Genomic DNA, 11,762 nt, shown 5'->3' with positions numbered 1-11,762 from the left:
TTGCTTCCGGACATCCTGCGCTTGAAATAAAGATACTGTACTACTGCACTCTATACGGTACTGTACAGTAAAGTACACAAAAGCACAACCACTTGTAGAGGATGCATGCACATGACAATGTATGCCAGACACGTGAACTAACTTACATGACTGGACTTGCAAACATACATTCGCCTCTTTGAAATTTCGCGACTTGAAAGTTCATATGCAGGGGACTTATATATAAAATAGATAATCAACAATGCACTACTGTATAGCACAGAGGACTATACTCAATATTTTGTAATAACCTATGAGGGAAAATAATCTGAAAAGGAATATATATATATATATATATATATATATATATATATAGCTGAATCACTGTACTGTACACCTGAAACTAACACAATACTGTAAATCAACTATACTTCAATTAAAAGAAACACAATACCCCACACACACATGCACAAGTGAACATCAGAATTGGTATTGAAGAAAACCATAAAACTTTACTGAAGTACATTTTAAAAAATTGGATAATTGGAGAGAAACCCCAGGTTCCTAGAGGGTAAAACTTCATATTGTAATTATATCAAACTCTCTGAAATAGTCTGTAAATATAGTACAATTTTAATAAACATCCAAATCATTGGTTTTGCATATTAGGGGATCTATAAGGTGTTGTTAAGTTTTACTTGGAAGAATAAAGGGGTGATAATAGTCAAGAAAAAAAAAGATATCTTTTCAGTAGGCAAATTTCAGGCAATATATGTGGTTGCCCATTCTTAATGAAAAAATAGATAACATGATTTAGAGTTCTACACTAATTAGTAGGTGATATTAGTTGGTTGTCAGGTTGGTCTGGGATGTGGAAAGAACAAGACAGGAAGATTAGTGACAAAGATGGCTGCAAGTGGACCTCTAGAGAGGGAATAGAATTTGAAGATAATGTGTTCAATGTGAAAGCCTATCAAACTGTATCAAACAAATCAGGTGGAAAATAGGACTTGTCCTATGGCTATCAGTCATTTTTTTCTCTTCATCTACCATATGTACTCAATGGGTCCATGTACAAATTAGTCATGGTATTTGGGATGGAGATGATGAACAGCCCAAAACATGATGCCCTCTCACCTCACACCTCTTGATATGACCACTGCTAAAAGCTCAACAAGAGAAATAAAGAATGTGAATCCCTGATATGGCTTCACTCACTAGGAGAATCAGCTAACAACCTAGGGACAGGTTTATACCACTGACTCACTTCCATCAAGGAAAGGGCAGTAACTTGTCTTTGCCAGTATTCACACTTATATGGGATGTGTATATGTCTTCCATGTGGGTTAGCCTGCTAAATTCATCATTCATGGACTAACAGAAGGCTTTCTGCACCACCATTATAATCCAAACATCATTGATTTGACCAAAGAGTTCCTCATTTCACAGCAAAATAAATTCAGCAATGTGATTAACTATGGAAAATGATGTTACCTGGAGATAGAAAGCAAGTAAAGATGGTGACTTTGAATATTCCCTTTGGGGGGGATGGGTAAAACACCTTCATTTGAATAATAGATAGTTTCTGTTTAGATGAAAACAAGAACTTGTCTGGAAGTTAAAAGTTGGTAGAAGTGTAAGAATAGATTCTGAGCAAAAATATAAAATATTTCTAAAATTCAGGCTGAAAAAGAGACATAACACCGCAAAAGAAAGGTGGGGAAAAATTTGAATAGGTGCTTTGAAAAAGATGAAATGCAGTTGGCAATGTATATATTCCTATACTTTAACTATAGGTTTGGACACGTGATTTACTTTGGCAGTGAAATAGGATAGAACCCTTGCACATTTTTGCCTGACTCGTAATTTTTACCATTGTCTTGAGAAAAAAATACCTAGGGAGTCCAGTGGTCCAGCGAGGATAAGAGACACAGGAAGCAGACATCTCCCCCAGGCCCCACCTCCACTCCCACCCCACCCCATTCTACTCACAAATCTGCAGCAAGAAACAGAGCCTCTCAGCCACTGCTGCTGAAGCAGAACTACCTAGCTAAATCTAGTATAAATCATCTGACCCTCAGTGACTAACATTTCCGTAAAAATAAATGCTTATTGCTGTATGCTGCTGAGATATGTTATTGTTGCTTATTATGCAGAAATAGCTGATTGATATAAGTGAATAAATTTCTATTAACTATATAGCCAATAAGGGTAAAGTCACCCAGTGAAGGTCATGGGTAGAGTGATGGTTGAAACCAATAATCTACCACCACAACAGCAAAGAGCTTGCATGCATAGTCCCATGCACACACAGGTACAAAATAAATATTGGGAAACACACAAGTTGAAAGAAATACTTCCACAAAAGAATTTGGAATTCTGGAAGATGATTGAGAACCAGAAACAGATACAACTGTATTCTAGAGATTTAATGAACATCTGGACATAAATCATATCTGCCCTACAGACTGGGTGACAAAAGAAGTCATTTTTCTTTCCCTGTCTAGACTCTGAATGGTCTATGGTTTTGAAAGCAAATATGGAGAATGTAACTTTGGCTGGGACATCACTGTTCCCATGATAGGTGTCATCAACAGTAACAGCAGGAAGAATTCTTAATTGATTTATGGGCAGCAGTCTTTAGTTACTGGGACCAAGGAGGCCAGATACTGCATAGTGACAATAGTTTAGAAACTTTAGTGTGAGTAGCCCTTAGGAATGAGACCGTACGACTAGGGAATGAAGTAAAAGTGTTAACTTTCTGGTGTAGGGTGTGATTGGGCACAGAAATATAATATTTGGGGCACACAGTATTAACTCATGTTATAACCATTACCAGTGAGATTATATATTCTTCTGTTGTTCTGACAAATAAGATTAAAGAAATACATATTTTATAGGTAATTTTTCAATCTCATTTTCATTAATGACTCTTTTCTTCCATCTCATAGGAAAAACAAGCAAAATACTACTCTAATTCCTCAACTTGAAGAGAAAGCTCTTTCCTACACTAAAAGCATGTTCCTGCTCAAAGATTTTACTCCATTAAGATAGAACTGTAATACAAAACTTTAAATTCCAAGTTTAACCCCCAAACACAACTTATATTGCTAGTAGTTATTTTTTTTCCTGGTACACATTTCCATTGTTTTCATGAAAAGAAAATTTTAACTGCAGAGAAGTAAAATAAATTGTCTTAGGAAAAAATGAATCACCCTTTGAGGAAATATAGTTACTGGTGTGTTCAGACAAACTCCATCTGATATACTCCCTTTGTCTCAACCCACATAAATTATGACCTATTCTACCAAAGGCTGATTTTTAGAAAACATTATAAAACCGTGTGAAAGGTTCTCCTCCAATTATCATAGCAGAAATGGACTTTGAACATGAGTGAGTCACAGGAAAGCTGATTTAGCACCTCTCATCTCTCCATTTCCTGGAACGGTGCCATTGGAAAGAGGTTTAAGCAGCTGGAAATTGTGGCCCAAAAATACACTTGTGGAGATTGGTTCAAGATGGCGGAGAAGACGGACGTGCTCTCACTCCCTCCTGTGAGAACACCAGAATCACAACTAATGGCTGAACAATCATCTACAGGAAGACACTGGAACTCACCAAAAAAGATACCCCACATTCAAAGACAAAGGAGATGCCACAATGAGATGGTAGGAGGGGTGCAATCACAATAAAATCAAATCCCATAACTGCTGGGTGGGTGACTCACAAACTGGAGAACACTTATACCACAAAAGTCCACCCACTGGAGTGAAGGTTCTGAGCCCCATGTCAGGCTTCCCAACCTGGGGGTCTGGCAACCGAAGGAGTAATTCCTAGAAAATCAGACTTTGAAGGCTAGAGGGATTTGATTGCAGGACTTTGACAAGACTGGGGGAAACAGAGATTCCACTCTTGGAGGGCACACACAAAGTAATGTGCACATCAGGACCCAGGGGAAGGAGCAGTGACCCCAGGGGAGACTGAACCAGACCTACCTGCTAGTGTTGGAGGGTCTCCTGCAGAGGCAGGGGTGGCTGCGGCTCACCATGGGGAAAAGGACACTGGCAGCAGAAGTACTGGGAAGTACTCCTTGGCGTGAGCCCTCCCAGAGTCAGCCATTAGCCCTGCCAAAGAGCCCAGGTAGTCTCCAGTGTTGGGTTGCCTCAGGCCAAACAACCAACAGGGAGGGAACCCAGCCCCACCCATCAGCAGTCAAACGGATTAAAGTGTTACTGAGCTCTACCCACCACCAGTCCCTCCCATCAGGAAACGTGCACAAGCCTCTTAGATAGCCTCATCCACCAGAGGGCAGACAGCAGAAGCAAGAAGAACTACAATCCTGCAGCCTGTGGAACAAAAACCACATTCACAGGAAGATAGACAAGATGAAAAGGCAGAGGGCTATGTACCAGATGAAGGAACAAGATAAAACCCCGGGAAAACAACTAAATGAAGTGGAGATAGGCAACCTTCCAGAAAAAGAATTCAGAATAATGATAGTGAAGATGATCCAGGACCTTGGAAAAAGAATGGAGGCAAAGATTGAGAAGATGCAAGAAATGTTTAACAAAGAACTAGAAGAATTAAAGAACAAACAAACAGAGATGAACAATACAATAACTGAAATGAAACCTACACTAGAAGGAATCAATAGCAGAAGAACTGAGGCAGAAGAACGGATTTGTGACCTGGAAGACAGAATGGTGGAATTCACTGCTGCGGAACAGAATAAAGAAAAAAGAATGAAAAGAAATGAAGAGAGCCTAAGAGACATCTGGGACAACATTAAACGCAACAACATTCACATTATAGGGGTCCCAGAAGGAGAAGAGAGAGAGAAAGGACCCAGTAAATTATTTGAAGAGATTAGAGTTGAAAACTTCCCTAACATGGGAAAGGAAATAGCCACCCAAGTCCAGAAAGCACAGAGAGTCCTATACAGGATAAACCCAAGGAGAAACACACCGAGACACATAGTAATCAAATTGGCAAAAATTAAAGGCAAAGAAAAATTATTGAAAGCAACAAGGGAAAAATGACAAATAACATACAAGGGAACTCCCATAAGGTTAACAGCTGATTTCTCAGCAGAAACTCTACAAGCCAGAAGGGAGTGGCATGATATACTTAAAGTGAGAAAGGGAAGAAACTACAACCAAGATTACTCTATCTGGCAAGGATCTCATTCAGATTCAATGGAGAAATCAAAAGCTTTACAGACAAGCAAAAGCTAAGAGAATTCAACACCACCAAACCAGCTCTACAACAAATGCTAAAGGAACTTCTCTAAGTGGGAAACACAAGAAAAGAAAAGGACCTACAAAAACAAAGCCAAAACAATTAAGAAAATGATCATAGGAACATACATGTCGATAATTACCTTAAATGTGAATGGATTAAATGCTCCAACCAAAAGACGCAGGCTTGCTGAATGGATACAAAAACAAGACCCATATATCTACTTTCTACAAGAGACCCACTTCAGACTTAGGGACACATAGAGACTGAAAGTGAGGGAATGAAAAACTTATTCCATGCAAATGGAAATCAAAAGAAAGCTGGAGTAGCAATACTCATATCAGATAAAATAGACTTTAAAAGAAAGAATGTTACAAGAGACAAGGAAGACACTACATAATGATCAAGGGATAAATCCAAGAAGAAGATATAAAAATTATAAATATATATGCATCTAACATAGGAAAACTCAATACATAAGGCAACTGCTAACTGCTATAAAAGAGGAAATCAACAGTAACACAGTAATAGTGGGGTACTTTAACCCTCACTTACACCAATCGACAGATCATCCAAACAGAAAATTGATTAGGAAACACAAGCTTTAAATGACACAAGAGACCAGATAGATTTAATTGATATTTATAGGGCATTCCATCCAAAACAGCAGATTACACTTTCTTGTCCAGTGCACATGGAACATTCTCCAGGATAGATCACATCTTGGGTCACAAATCAAGCATCAGTAAATTTAAGAAAATTGAAATCATATCAAGCATCTTTTCTGACCACAATGCTATGAGATTAGAAATGAATTACAGGGAAAAAAGAAAGTAAAAAACACAAACACATGGAGGCTAAACAATATGTTACTAAATAACCAAGAGATCACCGAAGAAATCAAAAAATACCTAGAGACAAATGACAATAAAAACACGACGATGAAAAATCTATGGGATGCAGCAAAAGCAGTTCTAAGAGGGAAGTTTATAGCTATACAAGCCTACCTCAAGAAACAAGAAAAATCACAAATAAACAATCTAACCTTACACCTAAAGGAACTAGAGAAAGAAGAACAAACAAAACCCAAAGTTAGCAGAAGGAAAGAAATCATAAAGATCAGAGCAGAAATAAATGAAATAGAAACAAGGAAAATAATAGCAAAGATCAATAAAACTAAAAGCTGGTTCTTTGAGAAGATGATAAACAAAATTGATAAACCATTAACCAGACTCATTAAGAAAAAGAGGGAGAGGACTCAAATCAATAAAATTAGAAATGAAAAAGGAGAATTTACAACAGACACTGCAGAAATAGAAAGCATCCTAGGAGACTTCTACAAGCAACTCTATGCCAATAAAATGGACAACCTGGAAGAAATGGACAAATTCGTAGAAAGGTATAACCTTTCAAGACTGAACCAGGAAGAAATAGAAAATATGAACAGACCAATCACAAGTAATGAAATTGAAACTGTGATTAAAAATCTTCCAACAAACAAAAGTCCAGGACCAGATGGCTTCACAGGTGAATTCCACGAAACATTTAGAGAAGAGCTAACACCCATCCTGCTCAAACTCTTCCAAAAAATTGCAGAGGAGGGAACACACCCAAACTCATTCTATGAGGCCACCATCTCACTGATACCAAAACCAGAGAAAGATACTACAAAGAAGAAAATTACAGACCAGTATCATTGAGGAATATAGATGCAAAAATCCTCAACAAAATACCAGCAAACAGAATCCAACAACATATTAAAAGGATCATACACCATGATCAAGTGGGATTTATCCCAGAGATTCAAGGATTCTTCAATATCCGCAAATCGATCAGTATGATACACCATATTAACAAATTGAAGAATAAAAACCATATGATCATCTCAATAGATACAGAAAAGGATTTTGACAAAATTCAACACCCATTTATGATAAAAATTCTCCAGAAAGTGGGCATAGAGGGAACCTGCCTCACCATTATAAAGGCCATATACAACAAACCCACAGCAAACTTCATTCTCAATGGTGAAAAACTGAAAGCATTTCCTGTAAGATCAGGAACAAGACAAGAATATCCACTCTCAACTCTTATTCAACATAGTTTTGGAAGTCCTAGCCATGGCAAACACAGAAGAAAAAGAAATAAAAGGAATACAAATTGGAAAAGAAAATGTAAAACTGTCACTGTTTGCAGATGACATGATACTATACATAGAGAATCCTAAAGATGCCACCGGAAAACTACTAGAGCTAATCAATGAATTTGGTAAATTTGCAGGATACAAAATTAATGCACAGAAATCTCTTGCATTTCTATATACTAATGATAAAAAATCTGAAAGAGAAATTAAGGAAACACTTCCATTTACCATTGCAACAAAAAGAATAAAATACCTAAGAATAAACCTACCTAGGGAGACAAAAGACCTGTATGCAGAAAACTATGACACTGATGAAACTAATTAAAGATGATACCAACATACGTAGAGATATACCATGTTCTTAGATTGGAAGAATCAATATTGGGAAAAAGACTATACTACCCAAGCAATCTACAGATTCAATACAATCCCTATCAAAATACCAATGGCATTTTTTACAGAACTAGAACAAAAAATCTTAAAATTTGTATGGAGACACAGAAGACCCTGAATAGCCAAAGCAGTCTCGAGGGAAAAAAGCGGAGCTGGAGGAATCAGACTACCTGACTTCAGACTACACTACAAAGCTACAGTCATCAAGACAATCTGGTACTGGCACAAAAACAGAAATATAGATCACTGGAACAAGATAGAAAGCCCAGAGACAAACCCATGCACCTATAGTCAACTGGTCTATGAGAAAGGAGGCAAGGATATACAATGGAGAAAAGACAGTCTCTTCAATAAGTGGTGCCGGGAAAACTGCACAGCTACATGTAAAAGAATGAAATTAGAACACTCCCTAACACCATACACAAAAATAAACTCAAAATGGATTAGAGACCTAAATGTAAAACCGGACACTGTAAAACTCCTAGAGGAAAACATAGGAAGAACACTCTTTGACATAAATCACAGCAAGATCTTTTTTGATCCACCTCCTAGAGTAATGGAAATAAAAACAAAAATAAACAAATGGGACCTAATGAAACTTAAAAGCTTTTGCACAGCAAAGGAAACCATAAAAAAATGAAAAGACTACCCTCAGAATGGGAGAAAATATTTGCAAATGAATCAATGGACAAAAAATTGATCTCCAAAATATATAAACAGTTCATGCAGTTCAATATTAAAAAAACAAACAACCCAATCTAAAAATGGGCAGAGGACCTAAATAGACATTTCTCCAAAGAAGACATACAAATAGTCATGAAGCACATGAAAAGGTGCTCTACATCACTAATTATTAGAGAAATGCAAATCAAAACTACAATGAGGTATCACCTCACACCAGGTAGAATGGGCATCATCAGAAAATCTACAAACAACAAGTGCTGGAGAGGATGTGGAGAAAAGGGAACCCTCTTGCACTGTTGGTGGGAATGTAAGTTGATACAGCCACTATGAAAAACAGTGTGGACCTTAAAAAACTAAAAATAGAACTACCATACGACCCAGCAATCCCAATACTGGGCATATACCCAGAGAAAACCATAATTCAAAGAGACACATCTACCCCAGTATTCATTGCAGCACTATTTACAATAGCCAGGTCATGGAAGCAACCTAAATGCCCATCGACAGACAACTGGATAAAGAAGATGTGGTACATATATACAATGGAATATTACTCTGCCATAAAAAGGAACGAAATTGGGTCATTTGTAGAGATGTGAATGGGCGTAGAGACTGTCATACAGAGTGAAGTAAGTCAGAAAGAGAAAAACAAATATCGTATATTAACGCATATATGTGAACCTATAAAATTGGTACAGATGAACTGGTTTGCAGGGCAGAAATTGAGACACAGATGCAGAGAACAAACGTTTGGACACCAAGGGGGGAAAGCAGCAGGGGGGTGGGGGTGGTGTGATGAATTGGGAGATTGGGATTGACATGTATACACTGATGTGTATAAAATTGTTGACTAATAAGAACCTGCTGTATAAAACAATAAATTAAATAAAATTCAGAAATTTTAAAAATAAAAAAAATTAAAAAAAAGTAAGAAGTCCTACCAGGAAAAAAAAAAAAAAATACACTTGTGATTCAGCAATGACCACACTGGGGCATCAAGTCTTCCTGCTCAATTTTTTAGGAAAATCAAATCATCTTAATTTGGGTTTCTCATGATTGTCTTCATTTTTACATGATAGTTATTTTTAAACACTTTTTCTAATAATTTATTAGAATAAGATGTTTAACATATATTGGTACATTTGTGCTTTGCTTGAGGTTTTCTATTTCCAAATGTATTTTAAATATCAAATATTTTATTTCACTGATATGTTTTTAATTTTGTGAATTCTACTTTTTTGAAAACAAAATATACTCATATTGGTATTTCAGTATTAGGCAAAATAATGACCAAAAAACTAGCATTGGTCTTCCCTGGTGGCTCAGTGGTTAAGAATCTGCCTGCCAATGCAGGAGACACGGGTTCGAGCACTGGTCTGGGAAGATCCCACATGCCGCGGAGCAACTAAGCCTGTGTGCCACAACTACTGAGCCTGCGCTCTAGAGCCCATGAGCTGCAACTACTCAAGCCTGTGTGCCTAGAGCCTGTGCTCCGCAACAGGAGAAGACACCACAATGAGATGCCCGCACCCAGCAACGAAGAGTAGCCGCTCACCGCAACTAGAGAAAGGCCGCTCACCGCAACTAGAGAAAGGCCGCACACAGCAACAAAGACCCAACACAGACAAAAATAAATTAATTAAATAAATAAATTTTTTTAAAAAGCATTATAAAGAAATGAATATGATCATAAATTTTGAAAACCCAGGTTAACTATTTAAAAATCTGCATATTGTCTACATTTGTTTCTTGAAACTCTCACCAGAAGTAGTGCAAATTCATTATTTATTTTCAAAGCAACATCAAAATAGACCACACATGTAATGGATGAGCTTGGATGGGATAATTTATATATTGGCTATATGGACTCGAAAATCAAATCAGTGTGCCATGTCAGACACAATCAAAAGTGGGCAACTTGATATATATGCCATGTGGTATGAAACAGAGCAGCTATTTGAAGATGAAGGAAAATGATTCAACTAAGAAATAAACAGTGATGAAATGATCAGCTGAGCAACAAAGGGAAGTTCTTAAGTTCTATGAACTATTCAAGATCTTAAAGCCTTTTGAAACCAGAAAAACAAGCTTCCTTATAAGACATACAATGTAATGATTTATTACTACTACTACTACTACTTATTATTATTAGTATTTCTTACTCTGTGAAAAGAATAATTTTAGTTTTGTGGGTGAAAAAATGATGAATAAGGATGAAATATAATAAGAAGACAGGACAAGAGGATAACTTTTGCAATCTGCAGCCAAATGTGCTAATATAATTTGAAAAAGACAAAGTGTTTCAAGTCAGAGTGAGAACATATCTAGCTTGGTGTCAGGAGAGGCTTCTTACTGAAAGTAGCATTTTTGGTCAGCATATGTCTGGTTGATGTTATTAAACCAAAGTGTAACCTGACACCAATGAAAATTTGAATTCAGAATTATCAGCAAAATCAATAAATAATAAAGTGTTGCAATCCTCAATTTTTAAAACTATGAGTTATTTTAAGAAAAATAAAACTATCAAGTACTCTCAGGTTAGTTGAAATTTCAAAATTAGTCGAATACTATGTCAACAAAAGAAATCAAAGCAAATATGCATTTGCAAATCCCCCTTCCAAGGATTCCAATACACTCCTTCCAATTTCTGTTTCCTAGTTTCATTCCTTCCCATTTAGAATCACAATATGGTATGCGAGTTCACGATGAATAGTCTGTGACTATTATCTACCCACCAAATATTTATTGAGCAGTTACTATTTTAAGGCAATATGAAATTAAGGAAGGAATCATACTCAGTACATATATATATATATATATATATATATATATATATATATATACTCACATCTATGAATAAGAGAGATATAGAGATATGAGTATAATGAGTAGAAGTAAGTATGGAATAGTGAATGAAGATAGTATTTTCAAATGGAGTGTTATGAAGAACTTTGAGGATGTAGTGATATTTGAACTGAACCTTGAAGTGTGGATATGATTTGGTGTACACAGAGTTGGGGAGATGTAGGTGGAAAGACATCTCTGAAAACTTTCTGAGAAAGAACAGAAATGTCAATCACATCCAGGTACCTCAAATAGGGAATTCCATGGAGGCAGTTGCTGGAACATAAACTGTGGGAAGAACAAGGAGAATTATTTTTGGAAAATAATATTTGAGCCAAATTATAAGACAAGGGAAGGAAGAACACAGGATGACAGAGATTGCAAGACAAGGTATGAAGGAATGACCTGTTCATCCCAATTTCTTAGAGCCCAGTTGCAAAAAGAACCTGTTTTGATAGTTTGCTCCCCCAACTCTGCTTTT

The 11,762-nt window shown here is 36.7% G+C and overlaps 1 pseudogene; it reads left to right on the top strand.

Moving 5' to 3' along the window:
- Positions 1 to 3,497: 3,497 nt before the first annotated feature.
- Positions 3,498 to 11,762, top strand: part of LOC137769177 (type 2 phosphatidylinositol 4,5-bisphosphate 4-phosphatase pseudogene) — a 37,965-nt pseudogene continuing 29,700 nt past the window's right edge.

The sequence above is a fragment of the Eschrichtius robustus genome, chromosome 9, assembly GCF_028021215.1.
Source record: "Eschrichtius robustus isolate mEscRob2 chromosome 9, mEscRob2.pri, whole genome shotgun sequence".
Classification (NCBI taxonomy): Eukaryota; Metazoa; Chordata; class Mammalia; order Artiodactyla; family Eschrichtiidae; genus Eschrichtius; species Eschrichtius robustus.
The sequence above is the reverse complement of the archived record's forward strand: the minus strand, read 5'-3'. Positions and strand labels throughout refer to the sequence as shown.